We start from the raw sequence: 27,783 nt of genomic DNA on the forward strand, positions 1-27,783 counted from the left end.
TCCAATAAATAAATACAAAAACAAAATTTTTTAAAAACTGAAAAAGAAAAGATTTTCTTGTCCCCCTCTATACTGGCTTTTACAATACAAGCAGAGATGGGACATACATTTCTCTCTCACTACCCCAGTAATTGTTTCAATCTCACATAAAAAAAAGTTTTTTTTTTAATCAGCTCAGGAACAGCAGAATCACATATACTGGTGCTGCAAAAACTAGAGGGAAAGTTAGAGAGGCCTGAGGCTGTAGGAAGCCAGCCACTGGTGGCAGCCTGCTCGGTCCAAAATCATCATCACCTTCTTGAGGGTTCTACTATCCAGAGGAAAGTGAAGCTCAGAAAAGCAGATGCTCTGGCTTTTTCAGAAAGCTTCAGAGTTTTCAGGAAGTGTCTGTGGCTTGTGTGCCCAGGGAAGTCCCAAACTTTTGACAGAACAAATCCGACATGCCCATGATCTTACTGGGCTTTGACCACGTCCACATCCCACTACCAAAGCATTCAGTCCCTGAGGTTGTTCACAGCAGGTTACCACAGTCACATATTGTAGATAAGGAAATAGGAAAAAAGGGAACTGACGAATCACTTGAACTTACATAAAAAATTATTGTTAATGCAGCTATTAAGAACAATGAACCCACCTTCTCTGGCCCATCTTGGATGGAGCTAGAAGGAATTATGTTAAGTGAGCTAAGTCAGAAAGACAAAAACGAGTATGGTATGACCCCACTCATAAAGAAGCTATGACCCCACTCATACAGAAGTTGAGAAAGAAGAACAGAAAGGGAAACTCAAAGCAGGACTAGACTGAATTTGGAGTAGGATGCCAAAGTAAAAATCTCTTGAGTTGAGTGTGAAGGTGGATGTTTGGTTTGGGGGGGGGGGGGGGGCATGGGACACAGTCTTTTGGTGGTGGGAACGGTGTTTATGTACTCTCCTATTGTAGTCATATAAATCAGTATTTAATTAACATGAGAGGGGTAAAAATTGATTGAATATCTCAAACTTTTTAATGCAGACATAGGGTGAGTCTTTGAAATGCTGACTCTCTTAAAAGCTTAGACAAGGGAGCCAGATGGTAGTGCACCTGGTTAAGTGCACACATTACAGTGCACAAGGACCCAGGTTCAAGCTCCTGATCCCCACCTGCAGGGGGAAAGCTTCAAAAGTGGTAAAGCAGGGCTGTAGGTGTCTCTCTGTTTCTCTCCCTCTCTCCCTCCCCCTCCCCTCTCAATTTCTCTCTGTCTCTATCCAATAATAAATAAAATAAAATAAAATAATTTTAAAAAATTAAAGAAAAGAAACGGGGAAAAAAAGCTTAGACCAGAAAGAACAGAAACAACCGGTGGCATTACTCTGTAAGACACAACTATATACAAATAATGTCAAAGGACATAAATTATAGTGATGTTGTCTATGATACAGCAAATCCTAACAAAGGGATTTTCAAAGATAACCCAATTACCAAATAATATGATTGCAGCAATATCTATTGCCTTCTTAAATCCTAAGACAGCAGGAACTTCCCACTTCCTCTATAGAGCCTCTATTTCCCCCAGTCCTGGAACATCTAGGGTGGGCCTCACTTTCCTGCATGCTTCTCTCAATTCATATCAAATGATATTGCATCTGCTGATCCCAACTTAATCAACACAATGAGTACCACCTCAGCATGCTTCACTTCAGACTGTGTCCAGAGACGTCAGGCATAGAATGTCAACCCTTCACGAACCTCATTACTCCAGTGAGCCCTTTCCTTTCATAGGATTCTCTAATTCCATCTCAGGTGGTTCACTTCCTAACAAAGCCCCAAAACCTAGATATAGACCAGGCCCCATGAGATAGGGCATATGTTCACATGTATCCATAAATTAGGGCAAAATATATACCTGAAAGCAAGAGTGCACAATAGTTTGCGGTGAGTCAATAAATGAAGCAAGTAGAAAGACCTAAAAAGACACCATAAAGTTCCTAATGAAATAGTTTCTACTTAGACCTAGATACCCTCCCTCACCTACTTCCTATTACACTTCCTTCAGTCACTCCAAAGCTAATTTTATCAAAGTAGGGACTACAAAAGCTGAATAAGGGCAAGAGACTGGCATACTTTCACGATTACTCTAGTCACTATCAGGCCACCCCATCAGCTGGGGCTCTAGTCGGGGAGTCCAGAGATTCCCAATCAGACATGACAAGCCTAGATCTGGAATAGATCCCTCTCTCCATTGTTACTGGTCACCTCTAACAGGAACAACACAATAGACCCTTTTGTGGGCCCCCATAGGACCTTGCCCTCAATGTGGATCAACAACGGTAGAGAATGTTCCATCCTCCAAAGGGAGGCTGAACAACATACTCTATCTACCACCTGAGGAAGATGGATCCTGAAATTGGGTCAGCTTGGAATGTTCCTACTCATGAACACAGAATGTGAGCTCGTATCTACATGGATGCAAAGGTTACATAGGTTCCTAAGCTGAATATGGGCCCTGAATCAGATCAAATTGATGGGGTTTATAGTCAACAATATTTATACACCTTTCCCACATTAGGGAGCTATTTATATACCTTTCCCATATTAGGGAGCTACTCTCTTCCCTGATCCAGCTTTCTGGTCCTTTTTCCAGCCAAAAAATCATCTTCCCAGATAATAACTTAGATCCACCTGCATATCAGACGTCAGGCTCAAGACAAAACAACAACAACAACAACAACAACAACAAAAAAAAAAACTAGTGGGCTCTTTGGAATATAACTAAAATAGGACTACTATCTACAAAATGGGGACACCCCCCCCCAATTCTTCATATAAAGTTTTCCAGCCTTTAGGTTCATGATTAGTCAACAATTTTTTTTTTTTTTTGGCTCTATATGTTAACTCTTTTTTTCAGGCACCAGGTTCCAGATGCTAACATGATGCCAACTGGACTTCTCTGGGTAGAAGACCCCACCAGTGTGTCCTAGAGCTCCGCTTCCCCACAACCCTGCCCTACTAGGAAAAGAGAGACACAGGCTGGGAGTATGGATCGACCTGTCAATGCCCATGTTCAGTGGGGAAGCAATTACAGAAGCCAGACCTTCCACCTTCTGCACCCCATAATGACCCTGGGGCCATACTCCCAGAGGATTAAAGAATAGGATAGATATCAAGGGAAGGGATGAGATACGGAGTTCTGGTGGGAATTATGTGGAGTTATACCACTCTTATTCTATGGTTTTTGTCAGTGTTTCCTTTTAATACATAAAAATTTTAAAAAGAAAAGGAAAATAATCGTGTGAATATTCTAGAAAAGTAATTTAAGATACTGTCATAGCTCCTGATGTGTTTATTTATTTATTCCCTTTTGTTGCTCTAGTTTTGTTGTTATAGTTATTATTGTTGTTGTTATTGATGTCGTCATTGTTGGATAGGTCAGAGAGAAATAGAGAGAGATAGGGAAAACAGAGAAGGGGAGAGAAAGATAGACACCTGCAGACCTGCTTAACCACCTGTGAAGCGACTCCCCTGCAGGTGGGAAGCAGGGGGCTTGAACCAGGATCTTTACACTGGTCCTTGTGCTTTGTGCCACGTGCGCTTAACCCGCTGCGCTACTGCCTGACTCCCAGCTCCTGGTATGTTTTTTTTTTTTTTCCTCCTCCAGGGTTATTGCTGGCTCAGTGCCTGCACCATGAATCCACCGCTCCTGGAGGCCATTTTTCCCCCCTTTTGTTGCCCTTGTTGTAGCTTCGTTGTGGTTATTATTATTGCCCTTGTTGACGCAATTCGTTGTTGGATAGGGGATGCATTGGATCGACCTTCTCGTGGTGCATCCCGTGAATACCCATTCATTGGGGAAACTGACGATCCTTCCTAGCCGACTGAATCCACATGGATCCCAGTCACTTTCAAAGCCAGCAACAAGCAGCTCCTGCCAGCTTTCAACCTGACCTGTTGACTGGCTACGGAAGAAGGGCAAACGCTAGAAGAAGAAGTTGTTGGATAGGACAGAGAGAAATGGAGGAGGGGAAGACAGAGAAGGGGAGAGAAAGATAGACACCTGCAGACCTGCTTCATCGCCTGTGAAGCGACTCCCCGGCAGGTGGGGAGCCGGGGGCTCGAACCGGAATCCTTATGCCAGTTCCTGCGCTTTGCGCCACACCTGGTATGTTTTAAAGACAGATTACTGAGACTTTTAGTAGCTAATATCACAGTTAATTTTTAAGTCACCAGGACATGTAAATGAGCATCATATAAAGATATTCACTTGGGTATGCCCTCAGTTAAAAGTTCACAGAACTATAGTGTTATGATTTCAGAAAGAGGTTTTTCTAGCAAAGGAGATAAAAAGTACAATCAATTATGTTCACTAGTGAACTTGTATTTCACATATGCTTAATTTTATTTTTTTACTGTCTACTCAAAAATCTTCTGAGGTCTTCAAAATGTATACAACAATATCAATTATTCTGATTTGATAGTCTTACCACATGTTAAGAACATTTCTACACAATAAGCTAAAAACTGGTTATGAGGAGTCGGTAGGTAGGGCAGTGGTTTAAGCACAGGTGGGGCAAAGCTTAAGGACCAGAAGGATCCCGGTTCGAGCCCCCAGCTCCCCACCTCCAGGGGAGTTGCTTCACAAGCGGGGAAGCAGGTCTGCAGGTGTCTTTTCCTCTCCCCATCTTCCCCCTCCTCTCTTCATTTCTCTCTGTCCTATCCAACAATGACATCAATAACAAAAATAATAGCTACAACAATAAAACAAGGGCAACAAAAGGGAATAAATAAACAAAAACTGGTTATGATTTAAATATTTATGATAAAGGGAGGGACTGAATTTAAAGCTGCATACTTAAGAGTCCAAGGCGTTATCCACTGCACCATCTTCCAGGCCATTGGTTATTATTTGTTTACACCTATTTATTTCATACAAGATAAACAGTGTCACATGACAGGAGAAGCAAAAATCAGAGCATTACTCTGGTACATTTGATGATCAAACTGGAAATCGAACTGGGAACCTCAGACATGCAATGTCTGTGGTCTACAGCTGAGCTCTTTCTCTGGCCCAAAATATGATTGTTAGAAGCAGCCAGGGAAGTCGTACAGCAGGTAGAAAGCAGTACTTGCACATGTGAAGCCCCATATTCAACCTCTAATAGCACATATACTAAGTGGATATACTGAGTGGTACTCTGGTTTGCTTCCTTTTCCTTGTTTTCATTCTTTAACTATATATACATATATATATATATATATGTATGTATGTATGTATACATGTATATATATGTATATATGTATATATATGTATATATATATATATTCCCTTTTGTTGCCTTTGTTTTTGTAGTTATTGTTGTTGTTATTGATGTTGTTGGATAAGACAGAGAGAAATGGAGAGTGGAGGGGGCACAGACAGGGGGAGAGAAAGATAGACACCTGCAGACCTGCTTCACTGCTTGTGAAGTGACTTCCCTGCAGGTGGGGAGCCAGGGAGTTGAACGGGGATCCTTATGTCGGTCCTTGCACTTTGTGCCACCTGTGCCTAACCTGCGGCACTACCGCCCAACTCCCATTTTTTAATTTTTTTAAGAAGACTATTAGACTGGGGGTTGGGGAGTTAGATCGAGGACTTGCATACAAGAAGCCCCAGCTTCAAACCCCGGTACAACCAGTCAGAGGTAAGAAGTGCTCTAGTCAAATTAATTTATTTTTATTTCCTTTTTATTTATATGTATTTATATTACCAGAGCACTACTCAGCTCCAGTTTATAGTGGTGCAGGGGACTGAATCCAAATCCTCAGAGTCTCAAGAATGAGAGTCTTTATGCATCACCATTATGCTATCTCCCCCACTCCAAATTAAATTTTATTTTTTTAACTTTTTTTTCTTTTTATTCATTAATGAGAATGATAGAGGAGAGAGAGAAAGGTCCAAACATCACTCTGGTACATGTGCTGCTGGGAACAGAACTCAAGACCTCCTACTTGAGAGTCCAGGGCTTTATCTATTGTGCCACCTCCCAGACCAGCTCCAAATTAATTTTAAAAACAAAATTTAAAAACAATTATTAATTTACTCCTTCTCTAGCTCCCCTTCCCCTCTCAAATTCTCTGTCTGACCAAATAAATAAATCCATATACTACAGGGCCAGGAGACAGCAAAGTGGTTAGCACCAGACTTTTTTCATGTCTGAGCTCAAAGGTTCCAGGTTCAATCCCTGGCACAACTATTAAGTCAGAGTTGAACAGTACTCTGGTTTCTCCCTGTCAGTAAAATAAATTACTATTAAAATGTATTTTATTTACTTTAATGAGAGAGATACAGAGAGAAAGAAAGACCAGAGCACTGCTCAACTCTGATTTATAGTGGTGCTGAGGGTTGTATCTGGTACCTCAGAACATCGGGCACGAAAGTCATTTGCACAACCATTATGCTGTCTCTCCAGCCCAACAAAGTAATTTGTTTAATGAAAGAAAGAAGTATTGCAAGGATAAGGAGATGGCTCAGCATAAAAGTGAAAAACTTACACAACAGAGACCCTAAAAGCTATAAGGTTTCATCCTTGGCACTAAGAGCTGAGCAGTGCCCCCATAAAAACAAATGAATAGGGTGTCAAGCGGTAGTGCAGTGTGTTAAGTGCAGGTGGCACAAAACACAAGGACCGGCCACAGGGACCAGCATAAGGATCCCAGTTTGAGCCCCTGATCCCCACCTGCAGGGGAGTCACTTCACAAGCAGCAAAGCAGGTCTACAGGTGTCTGTCTTTCTCTCCCCTTCTCTGTCTTCCCCTCCTCTCTCCATTTCTCTCTGTCCTATCCAACAATGACAATATCAATAACAACAACAATAACTACAACAATAAAAATGAATAAATAAGTAAATCTTATGAAAGAACAAAAGAAGGAGGAAAGACAGACAGATGAAGAGGGCCACCACAACTATATTCTTTCAGGCACAACATAATTAAATGCATTCAGTAGAAAAGAATCCCAGGGAAGAATGAGTTGACAACCTAACTGTTCAAGGATGGCAATTTGAGACTTGCTTATTCTGGGGTAAATTAGACTCAAAGAGAGGCCAACAGAAAGTAAGAAACTGTCATAGGAGGAAAATAAGCTCCTGTTAAAATAACAGTATTTAGATGGGAGTTTCTGGGACCACCCAGAAAATAAATTGACTTGCTAGTGGTGATGCTGCAAGTGGCTGGGTTCTTAAAAGCCCATTATCAAGTGGCATAGGAGGTGGTTCAACTGCTAAGATTGTCGGACTTGTAGGCTAGGGAGACTGTAATGGTTAAGCTCCAAATGGATCAAAGACTTGGACATTAGAACAAAAACTATCAGTGCATCGAAGAAAACATTGGATGAACACTACATTATACTTGCTTCAGAAGCATCTTTGAAGTATCAAGTTCAACAGCAAGAAAAACAAAGACAAAAATAAACCTATGGGACTACATCAAATTGAAAAGCTTCTGCACAGTCAAAAGGAACCATCATTGCCAAAACAGAGAGATATCCTACAGACTGAAAGCTCTTCATAAATCATAGATCAAACAAAGGGTTAACAACTAAAGTATATAAAGAACTCACAGTGGTCCGGGAGGTGGCACAGAGGCTAAGAAACTAGACTCTCAAACATGAGGTCCTGAGTTCAATCCCCGGCAGCACATGTACCAGAGTGGTGTCTGGCTCTTTCTCTCTCTCCTCATATCTTTCTCATTAATAAAATAAATAAAATCTTTAAAAAAAATAAAAATAATAATAAAGAACTCACAAAATGCAGCAACAAAAAAGAAACCCCATTTAAAAAATGGGGACACCATACTCCCAGAGGGATAAAGAATAGGGAAGCTTCCAATGAAGGGGATGGGACACAGAACTCTAATAGTGGGAACTGTGCAATTGTATCCCTGTTATCTGAAAATCTTGTTGATCATTATTAAATCACTAATAATAAACCTAAAAATAAATTAATTAAAATGGGGACAACACATGGACATAATCTTCACCAAAGAAAATATCCATATGGTCAATAGACAGCTGGAAAAAAAATGCTCAGAATCACTGATTATCAGAGAAACGCAAATAAAAACAACTATGATATGTCACTTTACACCTGTAAGAATGTCTTTCAATAGAATGCCCTTTCACTAGAAAGGGCAGAAGAAATAAGTGTTGGAGAGGATGTTGGGGAAAAGGACACTGTTGATGGAAATGTAAATTGGTTCAACTCCTGTGGGAAATAGTCTAGAGAAACCACAGATCAGTAGAAATGGACCCAGCAAGGTAAAACATTAGTTCCCCAATAAAGAAATTTAAATTAAAAAAAAGAAAGAAATGGACCCAGCAATCCCTCTCTTAGGGAATCTATCTCAAGAAAACAAAACATCTGTCTAAAGAGACCTCTGTACACCTATGTTTAAAGTGACACTATTTATAATAGCCCAAAACTGGAAGTAACCCAGATGCCCAATGACAGATGAGTAGCTAAGAAAGGTGTGGTCTTTATACACAACAAATTACTACTGAGCTGTTAAAAATGAACTCATCTCCTTCATTTCATCTTGGATTGAGCTTAGAAGAACGTTAACTGAGGTAAGTCAGAAACCAGGACAGAGGGGGCTAGGTTGTAGCGCAGCGAATTAAGCGCATATGGAGCAAAGCACATGGACCGGGGTAAGGATCCCGGTTTGAGCCCCAGACTCCTCACCTGCACAAGTGGTGAAGCAGATCTGCAGGTGTCTGTCTTTCTCTCCCCCTCTCTGTCTTCCTCTCCTCTCTCTATTTCTCTCTGTCCTATTCGGCAACAACACATCAATAGTGATAATAATAACCACAACAATGATAAAAATAAGGGCAACAAAAAAGGAAAATAAATAAAATATTTAAAAAAAGAGGAAACCAGGATAGAAAGGAAAAACAGGGTTAAACCTGGACTAGAGGTGGTCTGTTAGAGCAAAGACATAGGGTAAAGGGTAGGGAGTAGGACTGAGTGGGCACTGGGGGCCCACTGCTGAACAGAGGAGGAATGTTTCGGCTGGCAATGGGACTAGTGTACAGACACCTATCACAGAAGAATGAGAGACTATACCCATGTGCCAACTGTCTTGTAAAACATTGTTTCTGTAATAACACACACCAAAAAAAGGTGAATGCTCACATTTTCCCATATATACATGTATTTTTAAAAGACCCAAATAGTACAAAAGCTGGACTTCCACCAACTTTCTTTTCTGTGGCACCATGACTTCAAGCATCATTTCACCATTCTTTTTACTTCAGATGGGGGGTAGGGAAGTTTTCAGAGGAAGAGACAGGATAACACTAAAGATTCACCAGATGCTCTGGCATCCCTATGTGGTATCAGAACTTGAAGAAGACACATAAGCGATCTGGGAGACGGTATAGTGGGTTAAGCACTGGACTCTCAAGCATGAGGTCCCGAGTTCAATCCCTGGCAGCACATGTACTAGAGTGATGTCTGGTTCTTTCTCTCTTCTCCTATCTTTCTCATTAATAAGTAAAATCTTTAAAAAGAGAGAGACAGACAGACATGAACACAGCAAAGCATGCTCCATCCCAAGGGAGCTACACCTCATTTTTTAAGCAAACTAGTTCTGTTGGTTCATTCAAAAGCAAACAGCCTGGGAGGTGGCAGAGGATAGAGAACCAGAATTGTGCTTGGGGTCTCAAGTTTAGGCACTGGTTCTGCATGTTCCAGAGTGATGCTCAGGTTCCTTGATCTTTCTCTTTCTGGTTAATAAATCTTTTTAAATAAATAAGTTGATGCTGGAGACATAGCTCACTAGTTAGGTGAGCACGTGCTTGTGCAACTCAGGTTCACATCCTGGTGCCATACAGGAGCAGTGTGTCCCCAAGAAAAGTTTTGCTGCTATGGTCTCTCCCCAAACCCCTGTGCCCCACGGGAGTAGGTAAGCTATCTTGTCTGCCCTCTCTTTTTCTATCTCAAATAAAGATAGAAATAAAGATAGTTGGAAAAAGTTGCCTCAGGAAAAAAAAAAAGTTGCCTCAGGTGGGTATGCAGATTCTCATTCCTGAGGCTCCAAAGTCCCAGGTTCAATCCCCTGCACCAGCATATGCCAGAGCTGAGCAGTGCTTTGGTAAAGTTTAAAAAAAAATGTCAGTAACAAAACAACACCGTGGACCTTTGCGGGCCTCTATAGGACCTTGCCCTCAATGTGGATCAACAATGGTGGGGACAGCCCCATTCTCCAAAAGGAGGCTGAGTCAACATATTCTGCCACTCAAAGAAGATGGGTCCTGCAATGAGTACAGCCTAGAATGTTCCTAGCTATGACCACAGAATGAGAGCTCAGACCTATAGGGATGCAGAGGTTACACAGGCCCCCGTGCTGAATGTAGGCGCAAGATGAAATCAACGGGGTTTACAACTAACAATATTTGTATAATTTTCCGATATTTCGGAGCTATTCTCTTCCCTGATCCTGTTTTCTAGTCCTATCCCCAACTCTGACACCATCTCCCTAGACAATACCTTGGGTCCAACTGTATGTTAGCTATCAGGCTCAGTCAAAAACTAGTAAGGTCATGGGCCCCTTGGAATATACCTAAAATAGATCTACTAGCTTTTTCCAAAATGGAGACCCCAAATCTCATCTGCCATATTCTTATCTTTAGGTTTCTGATTATGCAACAATTTGTTCTGCTTTATATCTTACTGCTTTTCAGCCACCAAGTTGCAGATGCTACCATGACACCAACCTGACTTCCCTGGGCAGACAACCTCACCAATGTACCCTAGTACCCTACTTCTCTAGAGCCCTGCCCCACTAGGGAAAGAGAGACACAGGTTGGGAGTATGGATCAACCTGCCAACACCCATGTCCAGTGGAGAAGCAATTATAGAAGCCAGACCTTCTACCTTCTGCACCCCATAATGATCCTGGGTCCATACTCCCAGAGGGATAAAGAATAGGAAAGCTTCCAATGGAGGGGATGGGATACAGAACTCTGGTGGTGGGAGAGTTGTGTGGAACTGTACTCCTTTTATCCTACTGTCTTGTCAATCATTATTAAGCAAATAAAAATAAATTTAAAAAGTTGTCTCAGGAACAGTGAAAAATGTCCTGTTGCAAATAAGTAAATAAATAAATAAATACAGATACAGTATACTGGGGGGGGGGGTGAATGTCTACTTAACTATTTCTATTCCCAATGCTTTAGTATCAAACTTTACTACATGTTTTAACCCGTCAACCAAATTACTTCATAGAAGAGGAAAAATAGTTTGAGTTTTATTATGTGCAAACTCTGTAACAACAACCTATAAAAGCTTATGAAAACATCCCACTACACTGTCATGCAGAGTAAGCACTTTTATTAATCATATACATCTGAAAAGCCACAAAGCCACAGACTTTCTTTAATGTTTTATTAATTTATTTTGGATATATAGAGAGAAATCAGGAAGGGAGAGGGAGCTAGAGAGGGAAAAAGACAGAGACACCTGCAGCCCTATTTTACCACTCAGTTTTCCCCCTGCAGGTGGCGACCAGGGCCTTGAACTTGAGTCCTTGTGGACTGAAACATGTGCACTTAACAGTGTGTGCCACCGCCTGGCCCCTGCCGCAGCCTTTCTAATTGTACAGACAAAAGGAAAATATATACTCAAAATAAATGCATGTTATTTAAATTACTCAGAGCTGGGAAGACAGCTTATCAGGTATCCGTATCGCCCAACATGGCAAGGTACTACAGCTTTGGGCAAAGTGCTAATGCTTCAGTAGATTTCTCTCCTTCTCTGAGTGAAAAACATAGCCAGAGAGCAGTGAAACTGCACATATGCAAGACCCCACTCTGAAAGATATTGAAATAATGCATTGTTTAATTATTAACCATAAAAATGAACTACAGCAACATAGACTTGTTTAAGTGTAGTGGGGGAAAGGATTAATGGTTAAATGTCTGGAAAAATGTTTCCTGTTTCCAAACACAGAGTACTGTAAAATAACTGGTAATTATTGCACTAAAATAAAATATACTTTAAATCTCTTCCTAAAGTAGGAGAAGGAGGAGGAGGAAGAGAAGAAAGAGGAGAAAGAAGAAGAGGGAGAGGAGGACAGCATAAATGCTAGAATCAAAGAGACCTGAATTTGAAACTTCACTTTCCCACTTAAAAGCTGAGTGCCACTTGACATGATCGATCGTTAACTTCCCAGTTTCAGTTGGCTTACCTCTTAAATGACGTTGTCATTAGTACTTCCACTGCAGGCTTATTATGAAGACAGCAATGAAATAATACAGAGAGAACATTTCATGTAAGCACCCAAAGAAAAGCTCTATCTTAATTCTACATTGTAAGCCATTATATTCTAATTTTCTAATAGGCAATCATAGTTTTAAATGACAAAAGAAAACAAAAGAAAGAAAGTGGCAATTCATAGAATATACAGAGTTAAGAATCAATGAGTGAGCTGGGGGAAGGTTCAGTGAATAAAAATGAGGTCCTAAGCTCCATCACTAGCAATCCATGCCAGAGTAATGCTCTGGTTCTCTCTCCACTTCTTTCTATCATAATAAATAAATCTTTTTTTAAAGGGGGTTTAGACACTGGCACACCCCAAAGAGTACACAAGGAGTGAGGGTCAAGCTCCTAGTCCCCACCTGCTGGAGGGAAGCTTCACAAGCAGTAAAGCAGTGCTGCAGGTATCTGTTTTTCACATGCCCTTTCTATCTCACCTGCAACTCTCTATTTCTCTGTCCTATTAAAAAGGAAGGAAGGAAGGAAGGAAGGAAGGAAGGAAGGAAGGAAGGAAGGAAGGAAGAAAGAAATGGCAGCTAGGAGTGCCAGAAAGAAAGGAAGAGGCTTTAAGACAAAAAAAAAAAGGGGGGGGGAGCAGGTGGTGGTGTACCTGGTTGAACACACATTACAATGCTCAAGGACCTGGGTTCAAGCCCCCAATCCCCACCTGCAGGGGGTAAGCTTCACGAGTGGTGAAGCAAGGTTGCAGGTGTCTTTCTGTCTCTCTCTATTTCCTCCTTCCTCTCTATGAAACAAAAGATAATAAACGGGAGTCAGGCAGTAGCGCAGTGGGTTAAGCACACATGGCGCAAAGCGCAAAGACCAGCGTAAGGATCCCAGTTCGAGCCCCCGGCTCCCCACCTGCAGGGGAGTCACTTCACAAGGGGTGAAGCAGGTCTGCAGGTGTCTGTCTTTCTCTCCCCTCTGTATTCCCCATCTCTCTCCATTTCTCTCTGTCCTACCCAACAGCAACAACTACAACAATGGGGAAAAAAAAGGCAACAAAAGGGAGTAAATAAATAATTAAAAAGTCACACAAAAAATGTTTTAAAAAAAGATAACAAATTTAAAAACATTTTTAAACTAAAAAAAAAAAATACAACGGCAGCCTGGGAGGAAGTACAGAAAAGTACCAGTCTCTCAAGCATAAGGTCCTGAGTTCAATCCTTGGCAGCATATGTACCTGAAAGATGCTCTGGTTCTATCTCTCTTGATAATAAATACATAAAATATTAAAAAAAAAAAAAAAAGTTGGGCTGGAGCAGTGAAGCACCAATAATGGCCAAAAAAAACTAAAAATAAAAACCCCACAAGGATGATAAAGGAACTCCAGCTAGTTCTTTTCTACCCAAAATTACCTGTAAAGTGAAATATAATTAAGGGAAATGATAGCTATATAGTTGACAAATACAAAACTCACAATTTATTTTATTTTGCATTTATTTTTACCAGAGCAATGCTCAACTACAGCTGAAAGTGGGATCTTTTAACCTCAAGTCTCAGTCTTCTTCCATAACCATTGTATTTCCCAGCTGGAGTGAGACTTTAAAAAGAAAATAATCAAGTCTCTGAGCTCAGACCTACTTTGTAGTGCCATGGCCAAGCACACCAAGAAGGTGGGCATCATTGGTAAATACGGGACCCGCTATGGCGCCTCCCTCCGGAAGATGGTGAAGAAGATGGAGATCAACCAGCACGCCAAGAACACCTGCTCCTTCTGTGGCAAAACCAAGATGAAGAGATGAGCTGTGGGCATTGGCACTGTGGTTCCTGCATGGAAACCGTAGCTGGTGGTGCCTGGACCTACAACACCACTTCTGTCATCACAGTAGTCTGTCATCAGAAGACTGAAGGAACTGAAAGACCAATAGCAGTGCTACCACCTGAAATATTATTAGCCTGTAATAAATGGGTTACTTTATTTAAAAATAAGTACATAAACAAAGAGGAAAGGTCAATGAGTGATGGCACTCCTGGCTGAGCACACACATTAGCATGCTCAAGAACCCAGTTCACATCCCTGGTCCCCACCTGCAGGAGGGAAAGCTTCACAAGTGGTGAAGCAGTGCTGCAGGTGTCTCTCTTCCTCCCTATCTTCCCTTCCCTCTTGAAGGCTCTATCTCTATCCAATAAATAAACAAAATGTTTTTAAAAGAACTATTTAAAAATAGTAATAAACGTGGTCCAGGAGGTGGCGCAGTGGATAAAGCATCAGACTCTGAAGCATGAGGTCCTGAGTTCAATCCCTGGCAGCACATGTACCAGAGTAATGTCTGGTTCTTTCTCTCTCCTTCTCTCTTCATGAATAAATAAATAAAATCTTTAAAAAATAATAATAATAAATAAAATAAAATAAAATAAAAATAGTAATAAAAATAAACAATTACAGCTAAAATTTAGATAACAGATTATAAGGTTTGCTCTGATAACAATGACAATAATTTGTAAAGATGTAAAAAACTAAAGGAAAACATCAAATATACCTGTTTTATTAGAACAGTTCTATTTCAGTTGACAATAAAAGCTCTCAATACAATGAATTATTCCTTTAAAAAAAGCTTAAAAGGTTGGATTTTCTCACTTTTATTTTTCTCCCCCTCCCTGATTTTTTCACTTTTTGAAAATTAAGTTGTTTGACTGCTTTGGGTGTTTACTCACTAAGAAAAAAGCATCAAAGAACATTGGAATGGCATTAGATACCTGAAACACTGATTATTAAAATCACAATAGCTCAATCATTTAGGTTAGTGAAATATAAACATTACAAAATAAGACTTTAACCTCTTGGTGACAGTCCACCTGACTGTCTTCTGTGGCTCAGCAGGTAAAGAATCCATGGAATTCAGGTCTTCTGAGTCTAGTAAGCTCTGTGGTCAACACCAAATGATGCAGATTTCACTGCCTCTGACCCCTCCCACTCTTCCCTACTTCACAAGTACCACCACTAAATGGTAGAGAGAGAGGGGAATGAAATTACCAGTATTATATGTTTGTTATTAGAGATTCAAGGGAAAGCTGCAGCCAGGAATTCGGTTAAACTGCAGTTTAAATAAATCATCTGGATTATGCTGGATTTCTTTTAATCCATGTAATCCTCCTCCTGAGGCTGGATAATCAGGATCTAGCGCCCTTAAAGGCAAAGGAGCATCCATCTGGTCATACCCCAAGTGGCAGGCGAATTTGGTGAGGAACTTAACAGCAGTCCCACCCAGGGATAAAGAACTGTGGGGATTGACACTATTTCGGTAATAATCACAGTGATAGGGTGACTGACAATAACTTCATGTGATCCTGGTGCAATCAGAGGGTGCAGATCAGAGGGTCCTAGTTCAATCCCCAGCATCAAATGTGCCAGAGTGATGATGCTCTGGTACTCTCTTTCTTTCTAATAATTAAATATATCTTAAAAATAATAATAGGGGGCCGGGTTAAGTGCACACGGTGCAAAGGGCAAGAATCAGTGTAAAGATCCTGGTTCAAGTCCCAGGCTCCCCACCTGCAGGGGGGTCGCTTCACAAGCAGTGAGACAGGTCTGCAGGTGTCTATCTTTCTCTCCCCCTTTCTGTCTTCTCCTCCTCTCTCAATTTCTCTCTGTCCTATCCAACAACAACAGCTATAACAATAATAATAAAAACAAGGACAATAAAAATGGGAAAAATGGCCTCCAGGAGCAGAGGATTCGTGGTGCAGGCACCAAGCCCCAGCAATAACCCTGTAGGCAAAATAATAATAATAATAATAATAGTAATTTTTTTTCCTCCAGGGTAATTTCTGGGGTTCGGTGCCTGCACTATGAATCCACTGCTTCTGGAGGCCATTTTTTCCATTCTATTGCCCTTGTTATTATTGTTATTGTTGTTGGATAGGACAAGAGAAATGGAGAGAGGAGGGGAAGACAGAGAGCGGGAGGGAAAGACACCTGCAGAGCTGCTTCACCACTTCTGAAGCGACCCCCCTAAAGATGGGTAGCCTGGGGCACGCCATGTGTGCTTAACTCACTATGCTACTGCCTAGCTCCCCATAATTATTATTATTTTCAGTGACCTATGTTAAATATTCTAGGAAACAGGAAATGCATATCTGGGTAAAGACTGGGGTGGAGATTTGTCAATTTTTGTTTTATTTTATTTATTTATTTTTGCCTTCTGCCTCCAGGGTTATTGCTGGGGCTTGGTGCCTGCACCACAAATCCTCTGCTCCTGGAGGCTATTACACCTAGAGATTTGCTTCACTGCTTGTGAAGCGACCAACCTGCAGGTGGGGAGCTGGGGCTGGAACCACGATTCTTACGCTGGTCCTTGAGCTTTGCACCATGTGCACTTAACCTACTGCACTACCGCCCTGCCCCTGATTTGTAAATTTTCTGAGGAAAGGATGGATTTCTAGAAAACTCAATGCTGTAGAATAGAATGAAGTTAGTAGTATAACAGAAAGCTACACTTCTATACATATTAGCTATGCATGTCAATATATCATCTTCTCAACTCCTAGGAAAGGTGAATACCTAAACAACCGCAAATGCTGAGATTAAATACAGGGAATCAATCAAAAGGTACAGCGCTACGGCAGAGAACATCTAGGCCCTCACAGCATATCTTTGGCAAAATCAAGTCCTAGTTTACCTTGGATAGCAATAGATGGCAATTCTGGGCTTACCAAAGACAAAGGAGAAGATATATGAAGTCATTCAGACAGAGCCCTCAAATGTCTTTTTCACATTGTCCCAGTGTAACCTGGCATAATTGGGTTTCACTAATATGGCAAGCTTTAGAAATTATACCAAATTTTTTAAATGTAAAGTCTTTATGCAAACATTCGTCTGTTTTATTAAAGACTGGAGTTTAGGCAGGGCCAGGAAGTGGCACACCTTGTTAAGCACACACATTGCAGTGCACAAGGACCCAGGTTCAAGCCTCCAGTCCCCACCTGCAGGGGGAAAGCTTCACGAGTGGGATGTTGCAGGTGTCTCTTTCCCTATACCCCCTCCCCTCTCAATTTCTCTCTGTCTCTATCCAATAATAAATCAATAAAAATATTTTTTAAAAAAGAGAAGAGAGGTGGCTGGCAGAATAGCTCACATGTTGCTTTGCCATGTATTAGACCCAGGCGAGAGTCCAGCACATGCACACAAATGCCTCAGTAATTTTACATTTGGCCAGGGAGATAGTATAATGGTTATACAAAATAACTTCCATGCCTGAGGCTCTGAGGTCCCTGGTTCAATCTCCAACACCACTATAAGCCAGAACTGAGCAATGCTTTGGTTGAAAATAAATTTTTTTAAAAAAAGGTAATTTTAAGTTACTTTTTTTTTTTTTAACAAAAGAAAGTCTATACAAACCAGGAAATGGAAAGAGAACACAGGAGAAAAGCCCAAATGTCAAACTTGGGGAAGGTTAACAGGGGAGAGGAAAAAATATTCCACATAAGTCTGAAAAGCAAGGATATTCTCCTTTATCTTTTTTCTTGTTCAATTTATACTATTATCCCTTCTCAGTACATTTTTTCCTATATTTCCACTCTGACAATGAAATTGGACACTTCAAATTCACCTGTCACTGTTCACACACCAGCTAAGTCTTCGGACTATTTAGGTCACTGGCAAGGAGAAAATCCCCAAGCATATACCTCTTTCTACAACATGACAAAGCTCTCAAATGAGCATATCACTAAAATGACAGGGATTTGCAGCATGGGAGGTGGCACAATGGATAAAGCCTTTGACCCAGGCATGAAGTCCTGAGATCCTCCAGCTTCACAAGTGCCAGGGCAATGCTCTGGTTCTCTCTCACTCTCTCTCTCTCATAAATAAATAAATCATTTGTTTTTTAAATGACAGATTGTGGTAGGGTGTCGGTACATCTGGTTGAGCACACATTATAATGTGCAAGGACCCAAGTTTAAGCCCTCAGTTCCCACCACCACCACCAGGGAAAGCTTTGCGAGTGCTGAAGCAGTGTTGCAGGTGTCTCTCTCCCTCTCTGTCACCCCCTGCCCTCTTTGATTTCTGGCTGTCTCTATGCAATAAAGATAACTTTAGAAAAAAATTTTAATGACATTTACCCCCAAAACATAGTACAGTGACTCTAAATCAATGGTTCAGAGAATACATATGCACATGCAGAACGCAGTTAGGGAGGTTTCAGTTTTTTTTTTTTTTTGGGGGGGGAGTTGTTTGTTAATATAATTAAAAGTAAAAACATGGTCTCTGTGAAGACTCCAATTGCAACTTTATTGCTGTACAAAACTGGATCAAACTCAAAGTCTGGGTGGTGGCTTAGAGAGTGGGAGTTGTAATCACAGTTCAGAGATTAGACATCCAACAATAGCTAAAGCACCGGACCTACAAGCATGAGGACCTGAGTATGAAAGAAAACAAGACCGTTGCTTTGGCACATGTGATGCCAAGGACTGCACCTGGGACTCCATGCTTTTAAGTCCAACATTATAGCCACTGTGCCACCACTCAGTTTTTAAAACACTTCTGGGGCAGGGGTAGTTAGCGTAATGGTTATGCAAAGAGTTTCTCCTGCCTGAGGCTCCAAAGGCAAAGGTTCAATCCCCTGTACTGCCATAAGACTGAGCAGAGGAAAAAAAAAAAACTTTAGTGGCTTAGTAGGGGCAGGCGGTGGAGGTGCACCCAGTTGAACACATATGCTAGTGTGCACAAAGACCAGGGTTTGAATCCATACTCCCCACCTGTAGGGGAATACTTCACAAGTGGTGAAGCAGGTCTACAGGTATATATATGCCTTTCTCTCCCTATCATTCTTTACCCTCTCAATTTCTCTCTGTTCTAACAAATAAAATAGAAACAATATTTCTTCATAAACTTACACATTTTACAAACAATTCCCTCCAGTCAAGACCAAAATTAAGTATTCAAGAATGAAAAAATAAGGACATAAAGCTTGTCTAGATGCTTATTCACACACACACAAAAAAAAAACAAATGACCCAGTAGACAGTGAGTAAAACTCACATTTGTTTGTGTCATCAATGGAATGTCTAAATGCTTAGCAGAGCAGCACAGTGAAGAGGGGCAAGGATAAGTCATAGAATAGCTCTGTTGGGCCCCAGATTACTTCCTCCTTTGCACAAATTGGGAGCCAATGAAGGCAATATGTTTCACACAAACTATACTTGGAATCAGAAGGGTGTGTAGCTCATTTTATTCACACATTCATTAAATGTCCCGGATGCTGTTCTGGTGACTGACAATAAACTAAGGAAGACAAGGTCCCGGCTCATGAGAGCTCGTGACACAAGGAGGAAAAAAAAAAAATGTAAGCAAATCAACAAGGAAATAAGCAAGATAATTAGCTGACAATGCAAATAGATTGGGTTTCTTAATATACTGAAAAGTCACTGAAGCAGTAAAGTGAGTAAAAATCTCCCTGATAGTTGTGTGAAAATGGACTCTGGGGCTGGCAAGATAGCTCCTGTAGATAGTGTGCTGCTCTGCCAAGCGAGCAATCCCGGTTAGAGCTCGGTCCTTACCAGCCCTTATGGCATGGGAAGAAGCTTCAGTGTACCCAGCTAGCTTTCCTTCTTTCTCTATATCTATCTCTAAAAAGGGGGAGGATAGTATAGTGGTTAAGCAAAAAGCCTTTCATTCCCGAGGCTCCAAAGGTCCCAGGTTCAATCCCCTACACCATCAAAAACAAGCTGGGGAGAGGCCTTAGGGGGAGAAAGCTCAGCATTAGAGCACAGACTTGCTTGCCTGAGGTTCCAGGTTCAATTCTTGGCACCACCATAAACCAGGACTGAGCAGTAGTCTGGTACTGTTTTCTCTCTCTTTTGTGAAAAATACATAAATCTCTTTTCTACTTTCACTTGTGTGGCTTGGGAGGTAGCACAGTCATTAGAACCTTGGACCTAAAGATATGAGGTCCTAAGTTCAAACCCTCACATGTTCCATAGTAATATTCTGGTTCTGTTAATAAATATATGAATATTTTTTTAAAAATCATTTATTATGGAGGGAGTGGAAACCAGAGCAATTCTGGCATATGCATTGCCAGAAAATGAACTCAAGATCTCATGCTGCTTTTTAAGTGTAAACTTCTAGCCACAGTACCACTCACTGCCTGGACCAGAATAAAACTAGGGAGAGTGGAGGCACACCCACTTAAGCACACATGTTGTAATGTACAAACATTGGGTTCAAGCCCCCAGACCCACTTGCAGGGGAAAATTTACATGAACAGTAAAGCAGGACTACAGGAGTCTCTCTCCCTCTCTATTTCCCCCTTCCTTCTCAATTCCTGTCTCTATCCAATAAATAAATAAATATTAAAAAATAGTAAGGTAGAAAGAGAAAGAAGAAAATGAAGGAAGAAAAGGAACTCTGCAAGAATACAACCAGAGGAGAGGCAATCCATTAGAAAGCTACTACTACCCAGGAAGTACAGAGATGATGACAACAAAAATATGAGCGGTAGGAATATAGTTCAACTGACAGAAAATCAACTTTGGGGTGGGGGTAGATAGCATAATGGTTAGGCAAACAGACTCTCATGCCTGAGGCTTTGTCAAGTTCCAGGTTCAATCCCCCGCACCACCATAAGCCAGAGCTGAGTAGTGCTCTGGTAAAAAAAAAAAAAGAAAGAAAAAGAAAATCAACTTTGACACATAAGACCCCAGTTCAACCTCCAATGCCATGTGTATTAATGTGGTTCTCTGGCCTACCCCCCCCCTTCATGTTAAACTCTCTACCATATATATTAATGAAATGACTCTTTAATGTAAATACAGGGCTCGGAGAAATAGCATAATGATTCCACAAAAAGACTTTCATGGGAGCCGGGCAGTAGCGCAGCGGGTTAAGTGCACTTGGCGTAAAGCTCAAGGACTGGCGTACGGGTCCCAGTTCGAGCCCCCAGCTCCCCAACTGCAAGGGAGTAGCTTCACAGGCGGTAAAGCAGGTCTTCAGGTGTCTTTCTCTCCCCATCTTCCTCTCCTCTCTCCATTTCTCTCTGTCCTACCCAACAATGACGAAAACAATAATAATAACCACAACAATAAAAACGAGGGCAATAAAAGGGAATAAATAAATACTAAAAAAAAAAAAAAAAAAAAAAGACTTTCATGCCTGAGACAGTAGAGGTGTCAGATTCAATCTCTAGCACCATCATAAGCCAGAACTGAGGTGGGAATAAATATATTCAGGATATAATTTGGAGCCCAAACTGACGTTATGTGCTGACAGACTGGCTGTTATAGGGTGGAAGATTAAAGAGGCAAAGGGATGAATTAAGAATGTTACCATCAGATGTTTCACTTAAGCAGGGTGGCAGCAGGGCAGAGGCATGCTCTTAAAACAGAGACTGGGGCTTGGGTGGTCACACACCCAAAATAAGTGCATGTATTAGGAAGCGTAAGAAGGCAGCCCCAAGTCCCCACCTACAGGGAGGAAGCCTCACAAGTCATAAAGTAGTGCTGAGTTTCTTTCTCGATCCCTCTCCCCCCTCCCTTCTCAAATTTCTCTCCTTCCTACCAAAATAAATAAATAAATAATGAGAAAATTAAGAAAGAGAGAGAGACATGCTGGGGAAGGATGGAGCTGAGGAATGAAAACCCAGAGCTCCACTTTGGATATGCAAAGTTTAAGATGCCTGCAGACAAATGCGGTGACACCATCAAGTAGTAAACAGGGAGAAGAAATCTGAAGTCCAGGACTGGAGATAAAAATCTTGAGAGTCAACAGTGTACAGAGAGCATTTCAACCATAGGATAGGATAAACTCACTGAGAGTACTAGGTGAAAATAAAGGAGAGGCCATCAGTCAGGCTTGGGAGCCCTGAAGCATTAGGATGTTTTTGTTTTAAAGATTTATTTACTTAGCCAGGGAGCTAGCTTGGTGTTTAGCAAAGGATTCACAAGCCTGAGGCCACAGAGGTCCCAGGTTCAATCCCTAACACCTACATAAACCAGAGCTCAGTAGAAGAGGCCCAAGAGGTGGCACAGTGGTGACAGTGTTGGGCCTGAAAACACTAAGTCCCAAGTTCAATATTCAGCATCAAATGTATCAGAGTGATACCTCAGTTTTTTTTTTCCTCTCTCTCTGATATAAAACAAATAAATAAATAAATAAGGCATGGTCCAGGAGGTGGCACAGTGGATTAAACAATGGACTCTCAAGTATGTGGCAAAGTGATACTCTGGCTCTCCTCACTCTCTCATAAAAAAAAAAAAAAAAATTAAAATATGAATAAATTTTAAAAAGAGAGGGAGAGAAAGAAAAGAATTGAGCTCTGGGGAGTCGGGTGGTAGTGCAGCAGGTTAAGCACACACGGCACAAAGCTCAAGGACTGGCATAAGGATCCCGGTTCCAGCCCCCGGCTCCCCACCTGTAGGGGAGTCGCTTCACAAGCGTTTGTGAAGCAGGTCTGCAGGGGTCTTTCTCTTCCCCTCCTCTCTCCATTTCCCTCTGTCCTAACAATGACAACATCAATAACAACAACTACAACGACAATGGCAACAAAAGGGAAAATAAATATTAAAAAAAAAAATTTAATTAAAAAATTGAGCTCTGGCCTTTCTAGCATATCACACACACACACACACACACACACACACACACACACACACACACACACACACACACACACAATCTATTTTATGAAAAAGAAAGAAGACACACTGCCATACAATGCTGAGAATTGAACCTAGAGTCCCCCACTTGCATGCAAGTCCTGTGCTTACACCCTCCCACCAGCACCCCACCCCCCCACCAACATCCCAGGTCACCTAGGATGTTTTGAAGTTAGGAAGACAGGAAAAAAAAATCAACAAAATAATGAGGGATAGTCACACACAAGAAGGGAAACTATGAACCTTAGAAGGCTCCTTTGTAGCATCTTTTTCCCCCCACTAGGGTTATTGCTGGGACTCAGTGTCTGCACCATGCCACAAACCCCAACAGCCATCTCATTTTCACTTTTTTAATAGAAGGTGAGAGATAGAGAGGCAGAAACAGAGAGATACTTGTAGCACTTCTGTGAAGCTCCTTCCATGCAAGTGAGGACCAGGGGCTTGAACTTGCATCCATACATTTGGTAATGTGTGTGCTCTAGTGACTATACCAGCACTCAGTCCCAGACCCTTTAATTTTGTTCTTTAGCTCCCCTGCCTGCCACTCATAAAATCAAACTCTATTATGAACAGAAAAGTTTTCCATAAATAGAACCAATAGGTGCATTCATCTAACTTTGATCCAGGCCCAAGCCTAAAACCAAGACCTAACCTCACACTCCAGGCACCACTGCTCAGGGTCATTTTTTTCCAGACAGAAAAGCAAAGAAAGAGTCAGAGGGAGAGACAGAAAGGTGGTCCAGGAAATGGCGCAGTGGATAAAGCATTATTGAACCCTCAAGCATGAGGTCCTGAGTTCAAACCCTGGCAGCACATGTACCAGTGACATCTGGTTCTTTCACTTCTTTCTCATGAATAAATAAATAAAATCTTTATAAAAGGAATAGCAGCACTGATGCGATGCTGCAGGGCTCAAACCTGAAACACATTTACAACAAGACCACCCCTTCCCCAGGTGAGCTACTTTGGAGGCCCCTGGGCCCTTCACAGCAGCTAAGAATGCTACTGGGCTCACATGTCTAAATTTAACCAACAGGGAAGATCAAAAAGAGTCAACAAGCAAGAACATAATGTAATTTACAAGGATCATTTTCATCTTATGTATTCTGTTAACATTCACTAAGTAAGCTGCATCAAGTCTTCACAGTAGCTGAGACAGTGGCTAAGCAGCTAGAGTGCAGGGCTTAGTACAGTATGAGGCCCTGGGTTCCATCCAGAGCACCAAAGAGGGAAAACAAATATTTATCTTTATAGATGAGTTCCTAAGAAAAGCAAAAGGCCCAGGTGAGAGATGAAGGAAAAGCAACTAATCAAAACTAAACTCAATTTTCTTCATAACAAAAAACATTCTAAGAGACTTATAGAGATAGTAGTATCTTATGCAAAAGACCTTTTTAATTGCCATCAGGGTTACAACTGGGGCCTGGTGCCAACACTATGAATCCACTGCTCCTGGCAACCATTTCTTCTTTTCTTTTTCTCTCCGCCCCTCCCCCCCAACACACACACACACACACACACACACACACACACACTTTTGATAGGACAGAGAAAAACTGAGAGGAGAGAGTGAGGAAGATAAGACACCTGCAGACCTGTGGTATTCGCTCCTGGTAACATGTGTGCTGAGTGTGGCCTGTATGCTGAGTGGGTTGCACCACCACCAGACCTGGCAAAAATCCTTTTCTGCCTGAGGCTCTGAGGTCCCAGGTTCAATTCCCAGAACCAAAAAAAAAGAACAAAGCCAGAGCTGAGGGGTGCTCTGCTTCAAAAAACTATAACAAATAAATAAATAAATCACTCTAAAGATAAAAGAATATCATCAGAGTGTGAATCATGGGGTGCAAAACAAAGTTGTTTGTTTCCTGGGGATTTCTGCTTTAGTGAATACAATTCCAGGATTATTAACAATTCCAGTTTTAAAGCTGAAACGTTGACACTGGTCTTCTGAAACTAGGTTAAGCTCATTATCTCGACCACTTTATTAACTTCATTTGCTGTCACCATTCAAAAAATAATAATAATGGTATAGCATTAAAAAAAAAAAAAATCTCCAAGTGATTAATGAACGGCTGAGAACTCTTGACTCCCTGAAGACAATTCAAACAGCCATTCAGGACCCTAAACAAGGACTCAGCTAACCGTGATGACATCACCCGGTGTTTACAGAAACACTTGTCACTCCCTTCGGAGGGAGCAATGTAAAAAAAAAAAAAAAAAAAAAAAAAAGGTAGTGGGGGGGGTGTGTAACCTCCGTGTTTCTACCCGTTTATACTCTGTAACAAGTGGCGACTCCAGTGTCACAGAAGCGCGGCCCGCATGTCCCGCAGAAGCCAGCTCTCACGCCCCGAGCGCGGCGCCCACCTGCCCGGTCCCCGATCCCCGGCCTCCCGCGCCCCCGGACCCGCCTCCCGCACGCCCCTACCCCGCGCCCGGAACCCCGTCCCCGTCTCCCCGATCCCCCGACCCCCAGTCTCCCGTCCCCGCTGCAGGGACGACGCAGGGCGGTCCCGGCCGGACAGGGGCCCACGGGCGCGGGGGGATCCGGGCGCCGCGCGCGGCCACTGACAGGCTGCGACGGGAAGGGGCGGCGGGGGACGCGGCGGCCACAGCGGGCAGTGCGGGCGCCAACACGCCGGGTCGCGGGGCGGTCCCGGAGGACCCGGCCACGGGGGGATGCTGCGGCCAGCCGCCCCCGCCAACCCGGCCCCGCGTCCCGCCCCGAAGCCGGGTCACTGCGGCCGGGAACCCCGCGCGGCCAGTAGCCGGCGACCGACCCGGACAGCCGTGTCGAGCGGCACCTGAGCGCGGGGTCCCGGGACCCGGGATCGCCCCGCCGCCCAGCCGCCCCGCTCCCCACCTCCCAGCCCCTGAGGGCCGCGCCCGCGCCTCAGCAGGGACCGCGGCTGGAGTCCCCGCCGCCGCCGCCCGCCGCCGCATCCGGGTCCCGCGCCGCCTCACTCACCTGCGCCGCGAGCTGTCGCCGCCGTCGCCGCACCGGGGCGCGCTCAGCAGCCCGACCTGCCGCAGCCGGTCAGTCTCGGGGCCCCCATGCCCGCCTTCCCGAGCACCTCCCGCCCGCTTCGCTCCGCTCCGCTCCGCACTACACCCGCCGGCCGCCCACTGCCATGGCCCGCTGCCGCCGCACCGCCCGAGCACGCGCGCGCCGCCGCCACTGCGCCGTGCCCGCGCCCAGCGTGTGCGCGCGCGCCGCTCGGCCCCGCCTCTTCGCATTCTCGACACACCCCACGCGCCGCTTGGCCTATCAGAGACCGCGCCGCCAGCCCTGGCGTACGCGCGCTTCCAGGCCCCACCTTCAGTAGCCGCGCCACACCCCCTGCGCAGTTTGGCCAATCTGCCGCGGTGCTGGCAGAGCCCGGGAAGGGGTCGCCTAGCTGTCTGCGTTTCTCTGCGGAGCCTGGGCTGTGGCTATACCGGCTGGGGAGGGCTGGGGTTGGGGGGGGGGGGGAACTCCAGGGCTCCGGGATGCGTTTGTCACCTTTGCAGGCGGCTCCAGAGGCGTCCCTCTGTTCCTGTGTTTCTGGGCTGACCGCCTCCAAGGCCAGCTTTCTTTTATTTCGACCTGACCTTCTGCAAATGCTTTGCCTTTCCCGCTGTCATTAGTTCTGGAGAGGGGACATTGAGTGGGCTACCCTACTGTTGGCCCTTCAGTCTCTGCTTCTCTGTTTTTTCTTTTTTTTTTTTTTTGTTTTTTTGTTTTGTTTTGTGTTTTCTTTTATAAAATTTTATTTAACTGCCAGGTAGATAGCCTAATGGTTCTGGAAAAAAAATTTTTTTTTAAAAAAAGACTTTAATGCCTGAGGCACCAAAAGGTCCCAGGTTCAACCTCTAGCATCACCATAAGCCAGAGTTGAAGCAGTGCTCTAGTAAAGACAAACGAGCAAATAATTTAAAATGTTAAAAGCTCAGGACCCTGTAGATTCCATGCCTTGCCTTATGTGAGACCCCCATTAAGAACCCTGAACCATATGGGAGTACCTACCACCTGGCACCAAGGTAAGCTTAGTGCTGTGGTCTCTCTCGATGGTCTTCCTGCTTCGTTCTATCTTTAATTTCAGAATAATAGAAAAGCTCAAAAATGATGAGATCAGACATGTCAAAAAACAGAATGTCACATGAATAGATTCCAGAAGAATTAAAGATATGCAAAGCAAAAAAAGTGTGTGTGTGTGTGTGTGTGTGTGTGTGTGTGTGTTAACACAATATAGAAAACCAGAAAATCATCCTATCACATGCTTGGGATCACAGGCTTTCAAATTCAGTGCCTTACTCCCTATGCCACCTCTCAGGTCTTGGAATCTTACAAAGTTTCATTTGGGGCTGGGATGCAAACCTGGGTCATGTTTATAGAAAGCCCACATCCTACCAGGTGAGCTCTCAGGCCCAGGACATTTTACTTTAAAGAATGTACTTTTGAAATGAGAAAACTTGAAGCAAGACAGGAAGTTCAGAATCAACAATGAAAAACAGCGTTTGTTTTCATAAATATTTTGAAAATTTTGGATGACATCACAGAAACAAATAAAAACAATAGATGTAGTAGGACTATACAAGTCATACGGCAAACACATTGCAGCTGTAACACTTAGTTCTTATAAATGGGTGCTTAAAATATATATGCAAAGTATACAATAAGGCAATTAATGGAAGGGGAAATTCAAGTCATTTAAAAAAGACCATTATTTCACCCACATGACAACTGTCTTGTTTTTTTTTTTTTCTCTTTTTACATATGGAAAGAGAAAGAGAGGGAGAGGGCCAACCACAGCACTGAAACTAACATTGGATGCCAGGCTTGAACCAGAGTCCTACACATGGCAAAGCAGCACACTATCCAAGTGAACTGTTTTGCTAACCTGAAAACTCTCTTATAAATCACTATTTCCTTAATAAAACAATTTTAA

General features: G+C 42.8%; 1 protein-coding gene and 1 pseudogene across 4 annotated transcripts in view; one reads left to right on the forward strand and one right to left on the reverse strand.

Moving 5' to 3' along the window:
- PIK3CB (phosphatidylinositol-4,5-bisphosphate 3-kinase catalytic subunit beta) overlaps nucleotides 1-26,038 on the reverse strand; it is a 160,182-nt gene extending 134,144 nt beyond the window's left edge. For all 4 annotated transcript variants that reach the window (XM_060196484.1, XM_060196476.1, XM_060196478.1 and 1 more), the window contains exon 1: nucleotides 25,824-26,038. The gene's annotated coding sequence lies outside the window, so the exon portion shown is untranslated. The remainder of the gene's footprint in view (nucleotides 1-25,823) is intronic.
- Nucleotides 13,043-14,888, forward strand: LOC132542018 (large ribosomal subunit protein eL43-like; annotated as a pseudogene).
- Nucleotides 26,039-27,783: the final 1,745 nt, after the last annotated feature.

Source organism: Erinaceus europaeus, chromosome 1 (assembly GCF_950295315.1).
Source record: "Erinaceus europaeus chromosome 1, mEriEur2.1, whole genome shotgun sequence".
In the NCBI taxonomy this organism is placed as follows: domain Eukaryota; kingdom Metazoa; phylum Chordata; class Mammalia; order Eulipotyphla; family Erinaceidae; genus Erinaceus; species Erinaceus europaeus.